Source organism: Neovison vison, chromosome X (assembly GCF_020171115.1).
Source record: "Neovison vison isolate M4711 chromosome X, ASM_NN_V1, whole genome shotgun sequence".
In the NCBI taxonomy this organism is placed as follows: domain Eukaryota; kingdom Metazoa; phylum Chordata; class Mammalia; order Carnivora; family Mustelidae; genus Neogale; species Neogale vison.
Genome location: NC_058105.1, coordinates 14091952 through 14110978, shown reverse-complemented (window position 1 = coordinate 14110978; position 19027 = coordinate 14091952). Strand labels below are relative to the sequence as shown.

Sequence of the window (19027 nt, the reverse complement as noted above, 5' to 3'; positions counted from 1 at the left end):
CAGAGAACCCACACTTTGGATTTGCCAGCAACTGTCATTTCCTTGAGGAAGTGTTTCCTCACCCAAGTCCATGCCACTCCATATTCCCCTCATTACAGAATTCATCATTGTGTGTTATAATCGCTTATTTCGTTTTTGGTTTCCTTCACTGGACTGAGCTCAGTGAGGGTACGAAAGATGTCTACTTTATCATCATAATCCCAGTGCCTTGAACCTTGGCATGTAGTAGGTATTCAATAAACATGTGTGGTGAATAAACAAAAAAATAAATGAGTAAATGAATCACATGATTGTTAGTCTGCTATATCTACAAAATAGGAAACTTTGTCTTAGGAAGTTGTCTTTGTCTTTGAACTTTGTCTTAGGAAACTATGTCTCTGCTTTTAGCACAATAATTCATCCAGTGCAGAAGTCCAATGTGTGTCAAATAAATGAACTGATATTGGAAAGAATGGTTTCAATCTTGATTATATATCTCTCTATATCACAAATGGCTGCGAAACCATTTATGGAGCATTTCTCCTGTAAGACGGAGAGAAATGTAACCGTCCCTCAGACCAATGTACTGACCATACATGCTGGAACATGTACTAGCGACAGGCCTCTGGGGGAAAGGATGATACACATTCTTGAAGCCAAGCAGCTGGGAACGCTGGCCCGCTCAGGGTGGAACGCCGAATGTTTTTTCTGTTATCTCCCCTTCTCCAGAGATCACCTGTCATTAGATGATTCCTTTAAGTGTGTTTGCTCAACCACAAATCCTATACTGCTTGATCAGACATATCTTGTTGATCTATAATCTCCTTCGACTCCTTTGTTGATTGTTACCTTGTATCTAATAAATACGGGGACCGGGGGTTGTTCTGGGCGGGCAGTCTTCTCTACTACCAGCCCCTGCTTCCGTTCTCTTGAAGCTGACTTGTTCGTGCCTTGTGCTTCTCCTGTGCGCCATTAGAAAGCGGCAGAGAATTCATTTGTGAGATTGGTGGGGTGGGGTGGGATGGGGTGGGGAGGGGAGGAGTGGGGGTCTGTGTATGCAACAGGTGAAGAAAAGCCCTGCCAGAGGGGAGGTCTCTGAGGTGCTGGGAGCTCACACATTGAGAGTTTCTGTTTAGTGTTGGGATTTTTCCAGGATGCTCTAAGTCTCAGGGTTACAGCCCAGTAAATATTTGCTGGAGGACGAGATCAGTTATGTATGCCAAGTGTGAGAGCCCAGTAAATATTTATCAAAGGCCTACATTCATTTGTTGTGGCAGATCGTGTTTTCCAGCATGGCCCTACCCACACAGACACCCTGTCTCCTTTACTGATGAGTGGTGGAGTCTGGGTTCTCGGTCTTGAGACCGAGAGAGTCTTCGGAACCACTCTCACTAACTGAATCCGTTGGAAGCGAAGCTGTGGGAATTCTGGCAAGGTCAGAAGAAAGGATACGGTTTCTGCCCTCTCTCTTTCTTTTTCTCTTCTTCCTCTCTCTCTGGCCCTGGTTCTGGGTCCTTGGAGGGATCCCCTGTGGAACGCAGCCCCCATGCCATAAGGAAGCCCAAAGTTGCCCATAAAGGGACCACACAGAGAAACACTGGGGAGGAACCGAGACTCCTAACGGACGGCAAGCATGAACCAGTAGGCACATGAGCGAATGAGATTCCAGGTGATTCCAGCTCCCAGCCATTGAGTCTACTGCCTGCGAGCTGAGGCGTGCTGGAGCACATACAGGCCATCCACCCCGTGCTCGCTCTGAGTTCCCGGCCCACGGAAACTATGTTTAGTGGCAATATGTGGCACAGTAATAGATAATGAATAATACACACGTACTCTGGAGACCAGACCAGTGGTTTATAACTTCTACAGAAATCTTAGATCTGTTTGAAAATCTGAAAAGCAAAGGTGGCCTCCATTTTCCCTGCCTCCTGGTCTTCACAGCCCCATCTCATGTGTGGGCAGGAAGTACGGCTAGCTTGTTAACAACAGAATACGGCAAAACCGATGAGCTGTCCCTCCACTAATTAGATGACCCTATAGGAGACTCCCTCTTGCCATCAGACTGATCTAGAATCTTGCTCTTTTGGTTGATTTTCTCAAAGCAAGCTGCCGTGAGTCCTACAGCCACAAGAAAATGAATTCTGCCAAGAACCCGAGTGAACTTGGAAGTCTTGATGGCAGCCTTGCCGCGGATCCTGGGTAAGTCATGCACACTCCTGACCATCAGGAACTGTGAAATAGAGGTATGTATAGTTTTAGGTCACTGAATTTACGGCAATTTGTTACACAGCATGGAAAATGAATACAAAAGCTATGGATCCTCTTTGAGAAAAACAGAGGGAGACTCATATACACATAGAATTCTTATGCAATATTTTGGGTTGTTTATAGATCCCAGATTCCCATGCATGGTTCCTAGGTTAAGAATCACTGTTCTCGCTTGTTTGCAGGAGAATGCAAAGCCTGGAAGATTTTCTTTCTGATGTTTTATATTGAATATTCTATGTACTTAATAGCTCAGAACCTTGTAATTACTGTGCCACATATTGCCACTAAACTTCAGGATTGAATTTTCTCTACTTCTGCATCTTTGGAGGTAGGCCATTGGTACAGTTGCACACGATGGATTGGTCCACTTATTGAGGGAATCCACTCCCAATCGCTTTCTCTGTCTCCCACCCCTGCTTTTCTAGATGCAAGATCGGGGGAAGATCAGCAGATTTCAATAACCAATAAACAAACAGGAACAGCCGATAGGGTGAGGCTAATAAGTTAATCATTGAGTTAATACTAATGAACATAATTCAGTAAATGGTTGACATTTTTCTGATATTTCATTGGGAAGTTAAATTTAAGATACAACAAAGTTATTTCTCTGGACCATCATTAAAGTGCAATACAAATAAAAATCTCTCTTCTAACCTCACTGTTAATAGCAAGTGTTTTCTTTACCGTCTTTCTTCATTAATAATTGCTGTGCCCTAATAAAATTAGAGGATGTGGAAAATAATACTTATTATGAATTCACTAACACTGGCATGCAAAACATCCTTATTAAAGCCAGTGATCTCTGTTTTGTTGTTTAGATAAATGTCTGTAATTCTTGCCTTTTATTCTGACTATCCATTTCTTTGCTGCAAGAAGTGCAATCAAGCTCTGACAGTGTCAACTCCCATTTTTGATGGTACTGAAAGGAAGGGTCCATTTCCCTAAGGGACAAATGGAATTGTAGGGGGAGCTCCAAAGCATTGAGAAGCATAGGACACGGCCGCTTTTTTGCCTTCTCTTCTTTCTCAACTGTATTTTGAAGAGTTAACACAGGGAAGGCAGCAGGCAACGTGTCCACACAGCTCCCTGGAACCAGCTTCTGCATGAGGAAGATCTGGGTTCTGGAGATGTCCTCATCTGCACCACACATGGGGAAAGCAGCCTACATCTGGGCCAAGCGCGGATGGCCTGGAAGAGTCCACTTGCCTGCTTGGTAAATGACAGTGATGCGGGTCACATGTAGTCCTACCAATTGACTTAATCTTTCTCTACTTTCCCAATCACAAACAATTTGGCTTTGCCTATTAATTTTTGTAGATACCACTAAAAGGAATACCATAGCTAATGTTATATCAGACCCAATTACGCTAGTGAACTGCTTCTTTTTTTTTTTTCCTTTCATGCTGTGGCATTTCCTTTTCCCTGAAAACACTCTTTCACTCAGTCTAGCAATTAACTGCTTGAACAGTATAATAAGGAAGCAATTAAGAGGTGACAGAGAAAAATTAACACTCCATTTCACATTAAAGGCTAAGTGAGTATCCTTGCCATTGTGAGTTAAATGTGTCTTTGAAAACCTGTAGTTTGGATGTATTTTCCTTTTGAATAAGGAGCCCAGCTCCGTGTTTTTTGTCTAGCATCCCAATCTGAAAATGGATGATAACTAATTGGGTGCTGTCTGCTTAAACAGGCTATATTAATTGCAGTTTGTTCTCCTGTAAGTGTCAAGGAAAACAAAATCTTTGTAATGTGTAGGCATAATGTACCGCTGCCTTCATTTGAATATGCAGGCCATGTCCTAGTGCAAATAAAGCAAACTCCTGGATGCAATGTTGCCATGGCAGGCGGCATTTGCATAATAAATAACAGCTATCATGAGACTTTCTTTATGAAGTTCTCTGTTGTGTTGTCAGCTGTAAGAGCCTCCACTAAAGCAGCCAATATTGAGGAAGGAGAGTGTGTTTTGCTTGCAAATGCAAAACCCCAATCCGAGTCACTGTCAAGAATCCATTATTTTAGTGTTGCTGGCTAAATGAGATGGATTGTGTTAAGTGCGTACGAGGAATACATAGTGAGCTGTATCAACACACATGCCTGAGATGACAAAAATATGACTTAACTCCCAGACACTTGGTCGGATCAGCTCAGGAACATATCATTAGCGCGCTCTTTCGTGCCAGGGTCTCGGAGCACAATAGGGGTATCTGCAACTTTATCCCCGCTATCGCTTAAGCCCGGGGCAAATACCTTGGAAGATCCCTCTTGTTTCTGGTGATAGGGATTAGAATGATATTTTAAGGGCTGTGGGGCATTCTCAATAGCTTTATCCTGTGAAATTCAATTCTCATACTATCTTAAAGCTGCTAGAAGTTTCCTGATACTTACTTGGGAGCTTTTCTTTAGGCAATGTATACATTTACTTTGAGTTGGCATTAGCACTTCCCTTTTACCACTTCCCTTCTACCCTTATTCTCTGGGATATTCTCTGGGACCGCACATTCTCCGGGACTCAGAAAGATGGAAGGTTAAGTGTGTGAGTGTGCGCGTGCACACACACGCGCGTGCGCGCGCTACCCAACAATTAACTGAGGTGCATGGAATGAGATTAATAAGCTTAATAAGAGTGTTGCCTTACATGGATTTACACATCCTGCCAGTCTCTTTGGCCCAGATGAGATCCTGCTTTTGTTCCCAAGAAAAGAAGTCGTGGTCACCCTCATCACCATCACGTCGGCTACTGTTTCTTGTGTGCCTGTTAGACCTCCGATCACTGTGTTAGCTGACATTGTGTGCCTTATCTCGTGTAATCCTTACGATCTATAGACTCTATTTTGGGCCTGAGAAAACGGATTTAAGTTTTGTGTTGTTTCACTCCAAAGCTCATGCTCTTTTGGCCACTTAATGCCCAAGGGCAGAATTTTTTAAAGTGAACATTAATGAGACCTTCCTGAAACAATGGCTATGTTAATGACTACAAACAGCACTGTATTTTTTTTTTCTAAAGCCAATGAAAATAGCAATATTCTTGACCCTAGGGAAGAAAGGTGCCACAAATCTGGAGCTGATTCTCACCTCTTTATAGCCTGATTTACAGGGGCAAAGAAGTTAGAAAGGAGTCTGCTCTAGATGGAGGCCTAATAGGTTGACTTTTATTTCCAAAACGCAAAAAAGAAAGAGAAAAACCAACAGCAAAACTTCAACAACTCATTTTCAACTTTTAAGAGCTCGGAAATACAGTCTAAGCTATTAAAGACTATTTATTGTACTTTTTTTTTTTTTTTAGCATTTCATCATCTTGAAATTTCCTTGCTCAGATGAGAACTTGCTGTTCAGATGTCTTTGTGGAGACATTTTCTGTAGCCAACTTACACGTCTTTAGATAATGATCCATAATGGAAATAGGGCATGAGGTAGCTGCAGCATTATCACACACAAAAATAAACACTTGGGTACTTCAGCTTTTAAAATGAAATCCTTAAAAGCAAGGCATCTGTGGCAAATGCAGTAATAATATTTAGTAATTGTAGAGAGACTGATGGAAATGGCAGAAAGTGACCAGGCAGTTGGAGAAGCTGAGCAGGTCGTATAGTTAAGATCTGTCCAGCACCCTCCAGAAGGATTTAGGTATCAAAGAGAATTTCTTGCAACCTAGTTTTTTTTTTCCCTTTCTGTGGTTCTTTATATAATGTCTGATCTGCTGTGGGCTGGGAGGCAAGATTTTTTCCTTCCTTCCATATTTCTTTTCAATGAGCATGTTCTTCAAGCTATACCGTTGCCTACCCAGCCAAGTCATTCTTGGATCATTGGAATTTCTCTTCGCTGCACCTCAGTGGAGTTATATTACCAAAGAGTCTAGCTTTCCCTTTATTCTTGAAAATCAATCTTTGCAAAAAGAAAATCACTATTCCTTTGCATTACTCTGAGAACACGCCAGTCTTTTGATGTGAAGCAGTAACAAACTCATGTTTCATTATTAGGAAGTGGCTGGGCTCTTTTACCTTTAGTAAACTGGTCAGCATTTTCCCCGATGTCTATGTTCCCAGCTCACCCACGACTACATTTCCATGAAGACTCCAAAATTTAACCATAGCAGTAATCATTCAGTACACTACTTCCCGGTTAGGAACTTACACAAAGAACTTACACAAAGAAGCCCTTCATCCCCTTGTGAAGAGGAAGAGTGGAGGTGGGGGGAGTGAAAGAAAGGGGAGCATTTATAGAAAGTATTGCAAGTGACCCCACTCGTGTTTGAGACCCCAAGTCCTTTATGTGTGTGCACTTTGGGGGGCGGTATTTAAAAGTCTATGCATAATGACTTTTCTCCAGAAAGCACGGGCACTTTGCAAAATTTCCGAAGGAGAGAAAGGCCAGGATTCTGTGATGAGATCGCTGTTAAGAACTGAATGTTTGTGTCCCTCCAAAATTCGTATGTTGAGATGTAATCCCTAGCGTGATGGTATTAGGAGGTAGGACCTTTGGGAGGTGTTTAGTTCATAAAGGCGAAGTCCCGGTGAATGGGATTAGGCCCTTACAAAAGAGACCCCAGAGAGCCCTCTCTTCCCTCCACCACGTAAGGACACAGTGAAAAGACACTCATTTCTGAACCTGGAAGCAGGCTCTCATGAGAACCTGACTAGGTAGGCATCCTGATCTTGGACTTCCAGCTACAAGAACCATGAGAAATACATTTCTATTTTTTTAAAGATTTTATTTATTTATTTGACAGACAGAGATCATAAGCAGGCAGAGAACGAGAGAAGGAAGCAGGCTGCCTGTGAGCAGAAAGCCCGACGCAGGGCTCAATCCCAGGACCCTGGGATCATGACCTGAGCCGGAGGCAGAGGCTTTAACCCACTGAGCCACCCAGGCGCCCCAAATACATTTCTATTATTTTTCAGGCCCCCACTCTATGGTATTTTGTTAGAGCAGTCCTCACAGACTGACACTCATCCCCATGAATGCCAAAAGGTAGAAGCTGGTGGGTCCTAACTCTTCGGTGTACTTGATGCCCTCTAAAGAGGAGGGACAACTTTCTGACACTCGCTCCTCTCTCCTTGCAAGTCTGTTGCCCACGGCAAGGCAGAGAGCTTCCAAGTCTCTGGTTCCTTCTTGCCTTCTCTGCCTGGTTCTGGGGATACCAGGTACTCTAAAGCTCACCACGTCCCATCACCCCAGAAGCAGAAACGCCACATTCTTTAAGACATTCTCTCCACCAGTATCCCTAAACTTTTCTGATTCTGTCAAGGATGCTGTAGCCAGTGCACTAAGGCAGTCCTTTGTCAGGACATTTTCTGCTAGATTCGCCAGTTGCGGCCATCCGAGACATTAAAGGAGAGGTCCCAGACTCTTCCAGGATGAAGATCCCTTTCTAAAAATATTAGATAATGCCACAAGATTTGGTGATTGATAAGGTACAAAACAGCTAAATACAAGAGGACTCCTGAGTGTCTTTATGTAAAGATGGACCTCCGTGTTATGAAATACAAGGGCATAAACAATTACCGGAAAAACAAGAAGTGCTGGGAAATTGTGACGCGCGTATGTGAATAATAGTTTTCCTCTTTAGTCAGAAAACCTGGAGGCTCTGCTGCCCTTTTGTTTCCGTAATCGCCGCCCCCTCCAGGCGTTTATAGAGAGCGCACTGTTCTTCAGGGCAGGATGACATTCTCAGCTTAGTGCAGTTTACCGCTCCCGACAGCAGAGTTCATCTGCAATGGCTGGGTTCAAGCAAACCTAGTTGTTTCAGTTCCTGCTTTAGCTCAGCTACTCACAGAAAGAAAAAGTCAGGTCTTTTGTAATGTCCTTGTCCATAATCATCTGCCTGCCCTGCCTGCTCCCCAGCCCCAGCCCACCATACCCTCCCACGCCAGCCACTTTCTCTCCTAAATCCCAGACTCTGACGAATGTGCAGCCCAGGACAGATTCCATCACCGTTTTTCTCCTGACTTTCTAGGCTGAATCGAATCCTTCCACACACTCCTTCCTAATCGGATACCTTAAACAATGCTTCTTGTGCCTGCAGCGTCTCTTGCCACGGTATCTGCGCAGCCCCCTTGGGGTGAGCATGGGGGGGCAGCAGGGCAGAGGAAGGAGTTCGTGCTTCTATCCCAGAGCCCTCTTTCCGACCCTCAGATCTCTTCTTCCCCTTTGTTCTCTTTCCTGCCAGTCAAATTCTGTCTCATTACGCATGAATATTTTCAAGTGCCCACATTTACATATACCATCCATAAGATAACTTTTGTCTACTGCAAAAAAAGGAGGATGATTACATTTCACGTATAATTGAAAATGGGGTTGTTCATCATGCACATGAAAACCTCAATCAATTATTTGTAATTTGTCTTTGGTCCTCCCATCAGTGCCTTGCTGAAGCCTTTCGCTGAATGTGAATGTCACTTACCTAGTGAAAGAACTTTCTGGTAATATATTTGTATTCATTATGTAATCATTGGGACCAGTAGAAGACACTTAGCTCTCTAATTCTGATGCTGTCAGTAAAGCCTCACGGAGCTACGGCAGAATTTTAAAACACAAGCAACAGTGTTCAGATAGAAAGCCAAAACGCCACTGGGGAAAGCCAGATTAGCAGGCCTTCAGACCTTACCGAGTCTTCCATTGTCCCATATCAGAGCTCAAGAATATCTTAGCATTTTAGAGCTGGGTTTTAGCCCGGCACTCTAATTTTGAAAATGGAGAAACTGAGGCCCAGAGAGAGACGGGAACTCACCTCAGGTCATATGCTAGTCAGTGGCAAAGACAGGAACCAAGGTACTCAATACGGCTTAAAATTAACATTAGAAATGTGGTTAAATTGCACAATGAACTTCACCCTTCCTGCCCCAACAAAGTTTAAGAAAAAAAAAAAGCAGGTAAGGAAAACAATGTGATTCACAGGTTTGTGACTTAACAGCCACTAGTACTTGCCTCAGTTACAAATGTGATTCTTTTCGATTTGTGATCCCAGATCTAATCCAGAAGCCCAGCGTGTGCCAGTTCACACCGTGTCATGTGACATAAAGCTACTTAATACAGCCTGACTCAGAGTGACATTTCTATTGCACTGCGCAGCAATCGAAAGAAATAGCACCTTTTTCACAAGTGGGTAATTATCTCTGCCAGTTGATATTGTTTTGCTGTTTGCAGGTAGAGATGGAAAGCAGGTATGTTCTTGAGAGCGCATCCTTAAAAGAGACACCGGGATAAAGAATTTGTGGGGAAATCTATTTGATTAGGGTCACGGGAGTTCAGGCACCAGTGAAAGAAGATATGTGTAATGAAAGTATATGTTTGCATTGAGAAGCAGTTTGAGCGGAAGGCAAAAGATAAAAATTTACATAGGAGGAAAGCTCAAAGTGAGACAGGGTGTAGAAGCTTAGAGCAGCTTGTTGAAAGTAAAGGGCAAACATTTTAAGCCTTCCTTTTAAAAAAAGATTCTATTTATTTATGAGAGAGAGTGCGTGTGCGGGGGGGGGGGGGAGGGACAGAGTGGGAGGCAGAGGGAGAAGCCAACTCCCTGCTGAGCGCAGAGCCCCATGTGGCGCTGGATCTCAAGATCCTGAGATCATGACCTGATCTGAAATCAAAAGTCGGATGCTCAACCAGCAGAGCCCCCCAGGTGCCCTTAAGCCTGTTTGACACAGAGATCTACAAGGAAGCTACCTGGATGTGGACGAGAAATGGTTTGACAGAAAACAAATGACACCCAGAACAGAAACGGCACATACTTCAATTTTTGGCATCACTCAGAGCCCTTTCTGTGTTTAAGTCTTTTATTCGTCTCCACCCCCTGTAAGGCAGTTACGATTCCTTTTCCGAGGGGGTAAGCTGAAGCCCGAGAGATGTGGGGTAGGAGCTTCCCGGGGCGGCTGAAACAGACTGCCGTGCACCCGGGGGGGGGGGGGGTGGCTGGCTCCAGCGACAGAACTGTAGCGGCTGGCTTCTGCCCTCTAGAAGTCCGAGATCAGGATGCGGGCAGGGTTGGTTCCTTCTGAAGCCAGGAGGGGGAACCTGTTCCGTGCTTCTCTCCTGCTCGTCTTCCCCCTGCATCTCTCCACATTTTCTCTGCATATCTTTTCTGTGTCCAAATTTCCCCTTTTTTGTAAGCACGCTGGTTACATTGGGTCAGGGCCCAGTGTAACTTGAACTTATCTCTATGAAGATCCTCTCTCCAAATAAGGTCACGCTCTGAGGGTTACAATTTAAACATGCATGGGACGGGGGCGGGCGGGGAGTGCGGGACAGTCCAACCTAGAACACTGGGCAGCGGGTCCGACACAACCAGCCAGTCAGTGCTGAGCTACAAGTTAAACCCAGATGGTCTGGCCCTGGGGTCTGCTCCAAACCACCCCTTCCCAGCATCTCTCTGTTTTGACATCAACATCGATAGAACTTCATGTCAGGTGGAACAAACCTTGAAAGATATGTGGGGTCTGGTGCCGCAAACATGTTTCCTTCTGATGCGAAACTCACCTGAAATGGAAATGAGACAGTGGCAGTGCCTAGAACAGTGTCTGATGGAAATCATCACCTGGAGGTCAAGGGTGAGGCCGACTTCCCTCCCCTGACCATCTCCTGTTGTGCGCCACACTACAGCCTTGCCTCCCAGCACGGTCACTGCCTGGCCCTGGGCACCCGTGCCCCCACCTCCCCCGCTCTACACCTTCGCCTCCGCTGTTCCTCCTACTCAGAAGGGTTGCAGTCTCCATGGGTAAAACCGTATCCATCCTTCAAGGCTCATGTCCAGCCTCAGCTGTCCCTCGAGATCCCAGCCAAACGTGGTCTTTCCCTCTTCTGAACTCAGAAAAACTTCTTGAGGGTATCATAGCGCTTCATACCATAGTTTCTCTCAGGACATTTCTCGGGTCTGGGCCTCTCGCCCCTTTAATCTCGCTCCCTCCGACTCGGTTCACGCACTCCCACTGACAATACGTTTCTTCACCCTGAGTGCCTTTTTGGGGTGCAATTCTGGATACTTTATTTAAAAGAATGTCTCCCAGCTTTATTGGTAATAATAGACAAATAAAATTGTATATATTTAAGTGAGTATACGTTGTGAAATGATTACCAGCATCAACTTAGGTGACATTCGTTTCCTCACATAGTTTCCTTTCTTTCTTGTGGTGAAGACACATAAGATCTAGTCTCAGCAAATCTCAAGCGTACAATACAGTGTTATTAAATATAATCACCAAATAAATAAAATCACCACGCTGTACATGGGATCCCCAGAACCTATTCATCCTGCATAACTGAAATTTTGTGCTCTTTGCTAACACCTCCCGGTTTTCCCCACACCCCCGCCCCCTGGCAACCACCCTTCTATTCTCTGCTTCTATGACTTTGACATTTTTAGATTTCACGTGTAAGTTGAGATCACGTGGTATTGGTCTTCCTGTGTCTGGCTTAATTCACTTAGCGTAATGTCCTCCAGGCACATCCACGTTGTCACAAGTGGTAGGATTTCCATCTTTTTAAAAGAAGATTTTATTTATTTGACAGAGAGAAAGGGAGAGAGTGAGTGAGAGCGAGCAGGGGCAGAGGGAGAGAGAGCAGCAGGTTCCCCACTGAGCTATTTTTCCCTGAAGTGATATAAATTAGATATTTAAACCATAAATATATCCGTATGAATCTCTAAAAAAAGAACATTTTCTCAAATAACTGTACTGTACTTGACACACCTAACAAAGTTAATTTCCTAATACTTAAAAACCCATCAGTTTATAAATTTTCAGTTGTTTCCACAAATGCTTTTTCTAGTCTTGTTTATTCAAACCAGGCTAAGGATCTAATTGAATAAGAATTGCCTTTAAGGAGATTTTATTGATCTCATTAGGAATTATGATACAAATAATTTTGAAGAGTTACTTCCTTGAAAACCCTTATCTTGTCTAAGAAATATATATTATTTTAAAAGAAATATATATTATTAGTTTTTCAATTTTATACACATAAATATCAGTACTCAGAAAGGTTGCTTTCCTCAAATTACGTGGCGAGTAAATAGCAGAACCTGTACGTGGACCCAGGGCTGTCTTCTTTTTGAGTTCTGTACTTCACATTGTATGCTTCCAAGGTCCTGGGCCCTAACTGTGAGTTGTGAAGGCAGAGGTCAAAGACGAAGCCCAAAGTTTTGGATTGGAGAACTGAGGGCCATTCACTGAAAGAGAGAATTTAGAAAAGGAGCAGGTTTGGGGACAGGTTTGTGACCGGTTTTGAACCATTGAGTGTGAAGTACTTATGGGATAGAGGTACACATTTTAGACAGAGCTCTTTAGGGACAGGGTGAGCAGGACTTGTGAGAGGGCAAGGACAGAAGGAAGGAGGCTAGCTGGGAGTCACTGCTCTGGTCAAGGAGAGAGATGATGGGCATCTGGACTAGGGTGCTGGAGATGGAGAGAAGTGAGCACTTCAGTTCCATTTGCTGAGATAGGGGCACACTTGGAGAGGAAAATCTAGAGAAAGAGTGACGAGCGTGTAACCAGGAAGCTGAGGGTGATGAGAGAGGAGAGGTGGGCAGCAGCCCTAGGGAGTTTAGACTTTATCCTTAGGGCAGTGGGAAGGGATTAGTGGGTTTTAAGGAAAGAAATGATGGGGTCTGATTTATGATTTTACAAACTCCCTCTGGGTTCTCTATGGAAAATGGATAAGAGGGCACAGAAATGGAAGCAGAGACCATTGAGAAAATAATTGCAGTGCTCCTGGTGAGAAAGAGCAAGGGCCTGAACTAGAGAAATAGCAGAGGGGGCAGTGGTGAGACGTTGAGGTGATGCCATGGAACGGGGTGGTGGAAGTCCCACAAGATCGCCACAATTCTTTGATACTCCTCTCATTGATCAATAAGTGAAGTCTCTAGCCCCTTAAATAAATCTAGATGGGCTTGGGGCTGTTTGACCAGTGTAGCAGGACAGAGGAATCCTACTTAATTTCTGAGGTTTAGTCATAAAAGGCCAAACCACCCCGTCTTGTTCTCAAGAACACTTACTTTCGGAACTCTGAGCTGCCATGTCAGAAGGCAAACTTTCCTGAGACTGGCATGTTGAAGGTGGCTTTTCCTATGGGTAGTCACAGCCGAGCTCATCTTTCCGCCATTCCCGTCCAGGCGCTTGTCATGTAAATGATGCCGCCATCTTGGAGGCGGGTCCTCCAGCCCTGGCAACTGCGGCCCTTCGCTGTCCATGTTGCTCCATCTATCATTTGAGTCATGGAACCCAGCCTCGAGCCATTGTGAGATAAAGAAGCGCTAAGCCTGGTGTCTGCTTTCCAGATTCTTAACCCATAAAATCCGTGAGCACAAGTAAGTGGCTGTTTTATGCCACTAAGTCATGGGGTTGTTGCGACACAACCATTGATAATCAGAACAGGATTAAATATGACAGTGTATAAGGTATGGTCTTTGCCTTCAAGGAGGAATATGTGAAAAATAGACAAGTGCAAAAATAAAAGAATTAGATATGCAAGTTAATAGTTGTATAAGCCACATTCCACAAAAATACTGGGCAGAAGCAATGAATAATACCAATGGCTAACTTTCCACCAGTGCACCCTGTTTTATATACTAAATGAATAAAGTCTCATGTATTTACTCCTCACAACAGGCCTATGAGACATAGCCACTTAATTGAGCTTGTCTGTCACATGGAAAAGGATAAGGCACGGAAAGTATAAGTCATTTGTCTAAGGTCTCAACGACCTAGATTTAAACCCATCCACTTGGCCTCAACAGCCCTTGCCTCGTACCCCTACGGTATACGATTTCTTTCAGTTATGAGATACTAGTAACGGGGTGAGAACGTGCACTCACACTCTGTGTATATTTTCCATAGGACGTTTTAGATTTTTTTTTTTATTCGCAGGGAGATTATGAGCAAATCCAATCATCAGTGGCTTTATACCAAGTCCCGCCCAGTCTTCTTTTCTTTGCATGGATTGCCTCCTCACATTTTGTATCTGTCTTTAGTTAAAGCCCCATATTTTCTTTCAGAAAACCCCACTTCGTTTGACAGTCCTCTAAGCTTCTCCGTGCGTGCAGAGGTAAACGGAGGTTTTCCTGAGACCAATCTCCTGCTGCCACATCTGGTCCCTAAAGAGAAAGGCACGTGGGGATTATTCCATGCAGCTCCTCTCTGGCTGGATCATGCCCAATTCCTTGCCTTTCTAGAATGTTTCTCCCTGATCCTGGACTTGCTTCTGTTCTTGCCCTAAAAACCTTGCCTGGCTTGGGCAGACTCGGTCAAAAACAAATGTGATCACTGTATTCCACCAGGGCTCCCACTGCGGCATGATCATCTTTTTATCTGGTTAATCTGGATTTCCTAGAACACTCCTGTTGCTGGTCAGCCCCTGCTCACTTCACAAGCCCAGTCCCACTGCTCACCTCCTACTATGGTTGAGGCTAGGAGTTCCCCTTTCCATGCCCCCAGCGGGTCTCTCCACATCCCTGTTACCTCCTTACGTCCCCACTAGTCTCGGAGGAGAATGTGCTTCTTCCGAGGCTCCCGGCGCCTCTGATGTTCCTAACGCCATCCTCTCGCAGCCTTCGAGACTGTGCTTCTCCTCTTACCTCCTTTGTCAGCTCTCTTCAGTGGCTCCTACAAAGTAAATTCTAAAACGTGTACGTCCCCTGTCTCTTGAAACAGACAAGCAACCACATTTTTACTTGATGCCACTCCCCAGCTTAGTTGCGGGTTAATTTTGGTTTACTTTTCTCATTTTCTTTCAACCCCCTCTGCCTATGCTGTGTCTCTGCCCCTCTCCCTCAGCCCCCTCGCACCCCGATTCCTGAGCCTTCTACTCTACTCTACTCATACTTTTAGAGCTTCCATAGCCTCCAAACCGCGGTCTCCTGGCCCAGCTGCAGTCCTTACTTACCCCACCTAGCTTCTCACCAGCCTCCCATAACGCTGGTTGCCCTCTCGTTCTTCAAAATTCCTCCTTCCTTCCACATCTGGGACTTAGAAGAAGGCTGGTTCTCCACCCTGTCTCAGTGGTAGCGCCCCCTGCAGTTCCTTTGCTGTCATCCCCCTGTTCTCAGCTACCCTCAACTGGTCATCCCCTGGGATTGATGAAGGTGCAGAAGATGCCTTGACTTCCGCAGAAGATCTAGAATCCCAGTCCTCAAGACTGGACATCTTCACCGAGTCGATCCTCTGGTATCAACTCCAAGTCAACATCTCTGAAGCATTGCCCTCCCTTAAAGCTCCTTCTCTTTCTGAGAATGGCTCCGAACTCCAGAGTTGCCTTTGACTTCTCCCTCTTTCCGCCACCAATTATGTGCTGGAGGCATAGAAATCCACGCTAATATTAGCATAAGAAAAAGTAATTAGGAGGCCACACCTGCCACACATACACACAAATCACAGAGTGCCTTCTCAAACCAAATCTGAGTGATTTTTGGGTTATTTACTGGATCATTGAGAGCGTGCGTTAACAGTGCCTTTCGAATTTACGGGCCGGCGTCCTAATAGGGTTACATTGTGGAACAGCCATCTTCTTGAATGGTTTAAAATTTGGGATCCTCCTTTCTCTAATCCAGAAGAAAGCAGTGTTCGAACCATGTTAATTGATGTGTTTTGATCAAGAAGAAACCAAGGTTCATATGAGGCTTATTTCCACAGTGACTAAGTGAAAGAGTCAACACATCAGTCTTGCCGAGCCCACCACAGAACTCTCATTTCCATTCTTTCTCCAACAACTGACACTCTAAGTAGCTCAGATTCAAATGCAAATGCAAGCACAAGAATGCAGACACACTTTGAAATCAATAACATCGTTTTGTCAGGCAATTCATTTAGTATTTCTAAAAACCAGTGAAGTTTAAAAAACAAGGGAGTTGAAAGCTTGCTCTCCTGTTCCTCGAGTTTTAATGAGCCTATCCCTCCCTGTGGGACAGAGAAGCCCTCATTATAACTTGTCAATAGAACATTAGCACCCAAGACGGAAGAAGCCCTGTGATCCCAGTTAATTTTCTTTCTTTCTTTCTCTCTCTCTCTTTCTTTCTTTCTTTCTTCCATCTGGATATAGTTGAAAAATCTTGTAATGGGAAAACTAGCCATTTATTTGAACTGTTTTTTTTTTTTCTAAATCATAGAATCATCTTCTCAAGAATAGCATGTTCTCCTTCCCGTGTTGGCGAATGTTTTTGACTGAGACTTTATATGCTGTGACATTATGTGCTCATAAATAATACGCGGCTCTCCTCTCTCTCAAATGAGCTCTCTGAGGCTGCAGGGAGAGACTGCAGGTGACACACTGAGCTAGTTCCGCGCTGCCTCAGTGGTGGTGTTGGTCCCCCCAACCCGACCACACTCCACCCTAGCCTTTGAAACGGGAAGACTGGATTTCAGATTCTATTTTAGAGGGGGCTTTTGGAGGGTAGAGATGAAAAACAGGAGACGATTGGTGATGGAGAGAGAACAACTCACCTACCCCTTGATGTGTCCCTTGACTCTGTGGCCCTTGAAACCATCAACAAACGTGAGACAAAGCAAAGTGCAAGTTGCCCTCATTTCCTTTGCTGGACCTGATAGGTGGCTTCCCGTGTCCCTGTCTCATCTGAGCTAGGTATTGTTGTTTTAACTGTTGGAACTCACTGATGACTCTGCATTGCTGTGATACCCAGTTTTAGAAAAAAAAAAAAAACTCCCTGCTTTCCCCCCTACCTGCCACCCAGCCCCTGATTCAAGTACATCTAGTGTACATAATAGACCCTCTGATCACATGGTGCTCCTTCCCTCTCCACGGGCTCCCCCTGACTCCCAACAGCCAAGCCTAGGATTCCAAACTGAACAAACCAGGTTCACCTTCAGGCTCTTCAGTTGGAGTAGACTAAGAGACTTCCAGAAATTGAACTGGATGTCCCCATTCATTTCCATAAGTTGTTTAAAGTAGCAAACAGCCCCAGAGACTAGAACTTTCATAGTCTTTTGTGTCCTACCAAAAGTCTCACTTGGTTTGGTATCTAGGGTGAACCGCAGAATCCTACCAATTTAGCTACAGTGCGTTCATTCAGCAAACAGATACTCGGTTCTGGGAACCTTTTCATAAATTTCCACTCTGTGCTTGAAACCAGAAAATACAAGGTCCTCACTCTTTAGGGAGACTGTATTCTGTGTGAGAGGAAAGATTCATGAGCCAAAAAATTACACTGGGACTCAAATAGAAGGACAGACTGAAAAACTGAGTGCCACAAGGAATAACTAACAAATAACCCAAGGCTGTTTTGGCTCAAATTCTTCTCTTTTCCTTTAGTTCCTTTGACCCTTACCAATTTTAGACAGTTGTGGGTCAAAGCATTTTGTTTTTTTGTTTTTTTTTTGCAGCACGTGTCTTTGCAACAGAAATTTCTGGATTAACAAAGTGATCAAGTTCATGCCACTAGCCTGCTTATTGATGCAGTATTATCCACCAAAAATCTGATTTTGTTTACTACATTTGGGGAGGTTTTTTGGTCCTAACCAGACTCCAGGTTCAGCAAGGCCCTCTGTTAGTCAAAGCTTAAAATATAGGATACCTAAAAACATACTCTGACTCAGTGCTTTCTTCTTTACCTTATTCTCGAAGCAGGATGGCAAGGGGTTTTCAGTCACGTAAGTTCAAATTAGAATTCTGGCTTGATTCTTGCTAGTTGTGTAACCCTGAGCAAGTTACTTTGTCTGTTAGTTCCTGAATCTGTAAAATTGGCATAATTGTCCCTGATTCTCAAGGACATCTTGAGACCTGAATGGGCTGATGTCTGTAAATGGTTTGTCACTGTGCCCAAGGCATAGTTGGTATTCAGTAAATATCATTCTGAATCGTCATTCTGTGGCCCTGCCTGCTTAAGAAAACATGCAAATAAAAATGATATGTGCTTCTAATCCCCACTTTAAGACTAGCCCACTGTTTCAAATAAGCTGCCGGCACCTACAATAATGGCAGTTGAACTAGATGACTTCCATTTTCCTTTTCAGTGTCGACACTCTGCAGTTGGCTCATTTCTTGGCATGATATGTGAGCTCCTGGGTATGACAGTCACCCTGGATGTCCCGCAGGGTCTGGGAGTGCCCCACTCACTTCCTGTGCCGTATCAGGATAATGCTCTGCTTCCAGAAAGAGTTTCCAAAGGTGGCAAAAATGATGTCCCAAAAGGCCTCGTAATGATTTGTTACCCAGAGTTTTAAATGGAATATGTAACTGCTGAGGAGGCAAAGTCTTCTATTAACCCCATAGGGGTTCTCTTAACTGTGTAGAACTAAAGAGATTGTCACTCAAAAGAGATCTTAATTCTAGGGTTTATTCAGTTATGCTTTTTTCCCCCTAGCAAAGACGCTGAAAATTGGGAAAAAAAAAAAAAGGGAAAGATCAAGCATTTTGCCATTACTGCTTGAAATTTCTTTGAACTTGTTAACCCTGTGGTATTCTCAGAAGCATTTGAGTGCTTGTTACAGAACTCCCCTGCATTGTTATAACACCTTGAGTCTAAGCAACTCAAAGTACTTGGCGACGTTATGAACTCTCGTCCTATCTCTGAGGTATTTCTCTGCAGTGAAGGCAAAGCGCCATGTCAGCCCTCAGTCACTTTACTCTGCTAGCCCCAGAAGATCATGTCCCGGGGACCTTTATCTTTCTGTTGCCCACACTCCTTGATGTTATTTGTATTTCCATGAGGTCTCGGGCAAAGCGTCTTGTACATTAGGAATCTATTTGATGGCATTTCTGTTTACCTCTTCTGTCTGCCATGGTCAAGAGGAGTTGCCCCTTAATTTGGCTTTTCCCAGACCAAAAAGAAAAAAGAAAAGAAAAG

General features: G+C 44.2%; 1 long non-coding RNA gene across 1 annotated transcript; it reads left to right on the top strand.

The window, feature by feature from the left end:
- The first annotated feature begins 882 nt into the window (after window positions 1–882).
- On the top strand, window positions 883–2891 carry LOC122896769. The gene is made up of 4 exons (XR_006382432.1): window positions 883–976; window positions 1257–1414; window positions 2082–2178; window positions 2430–2891. It is a non-coding gene; the product is annotated as an uncharacterized LOC122896769 (long non-coding RNA).
- Window positions 2892–19027: the final 16136 nt, after the last annotated feature.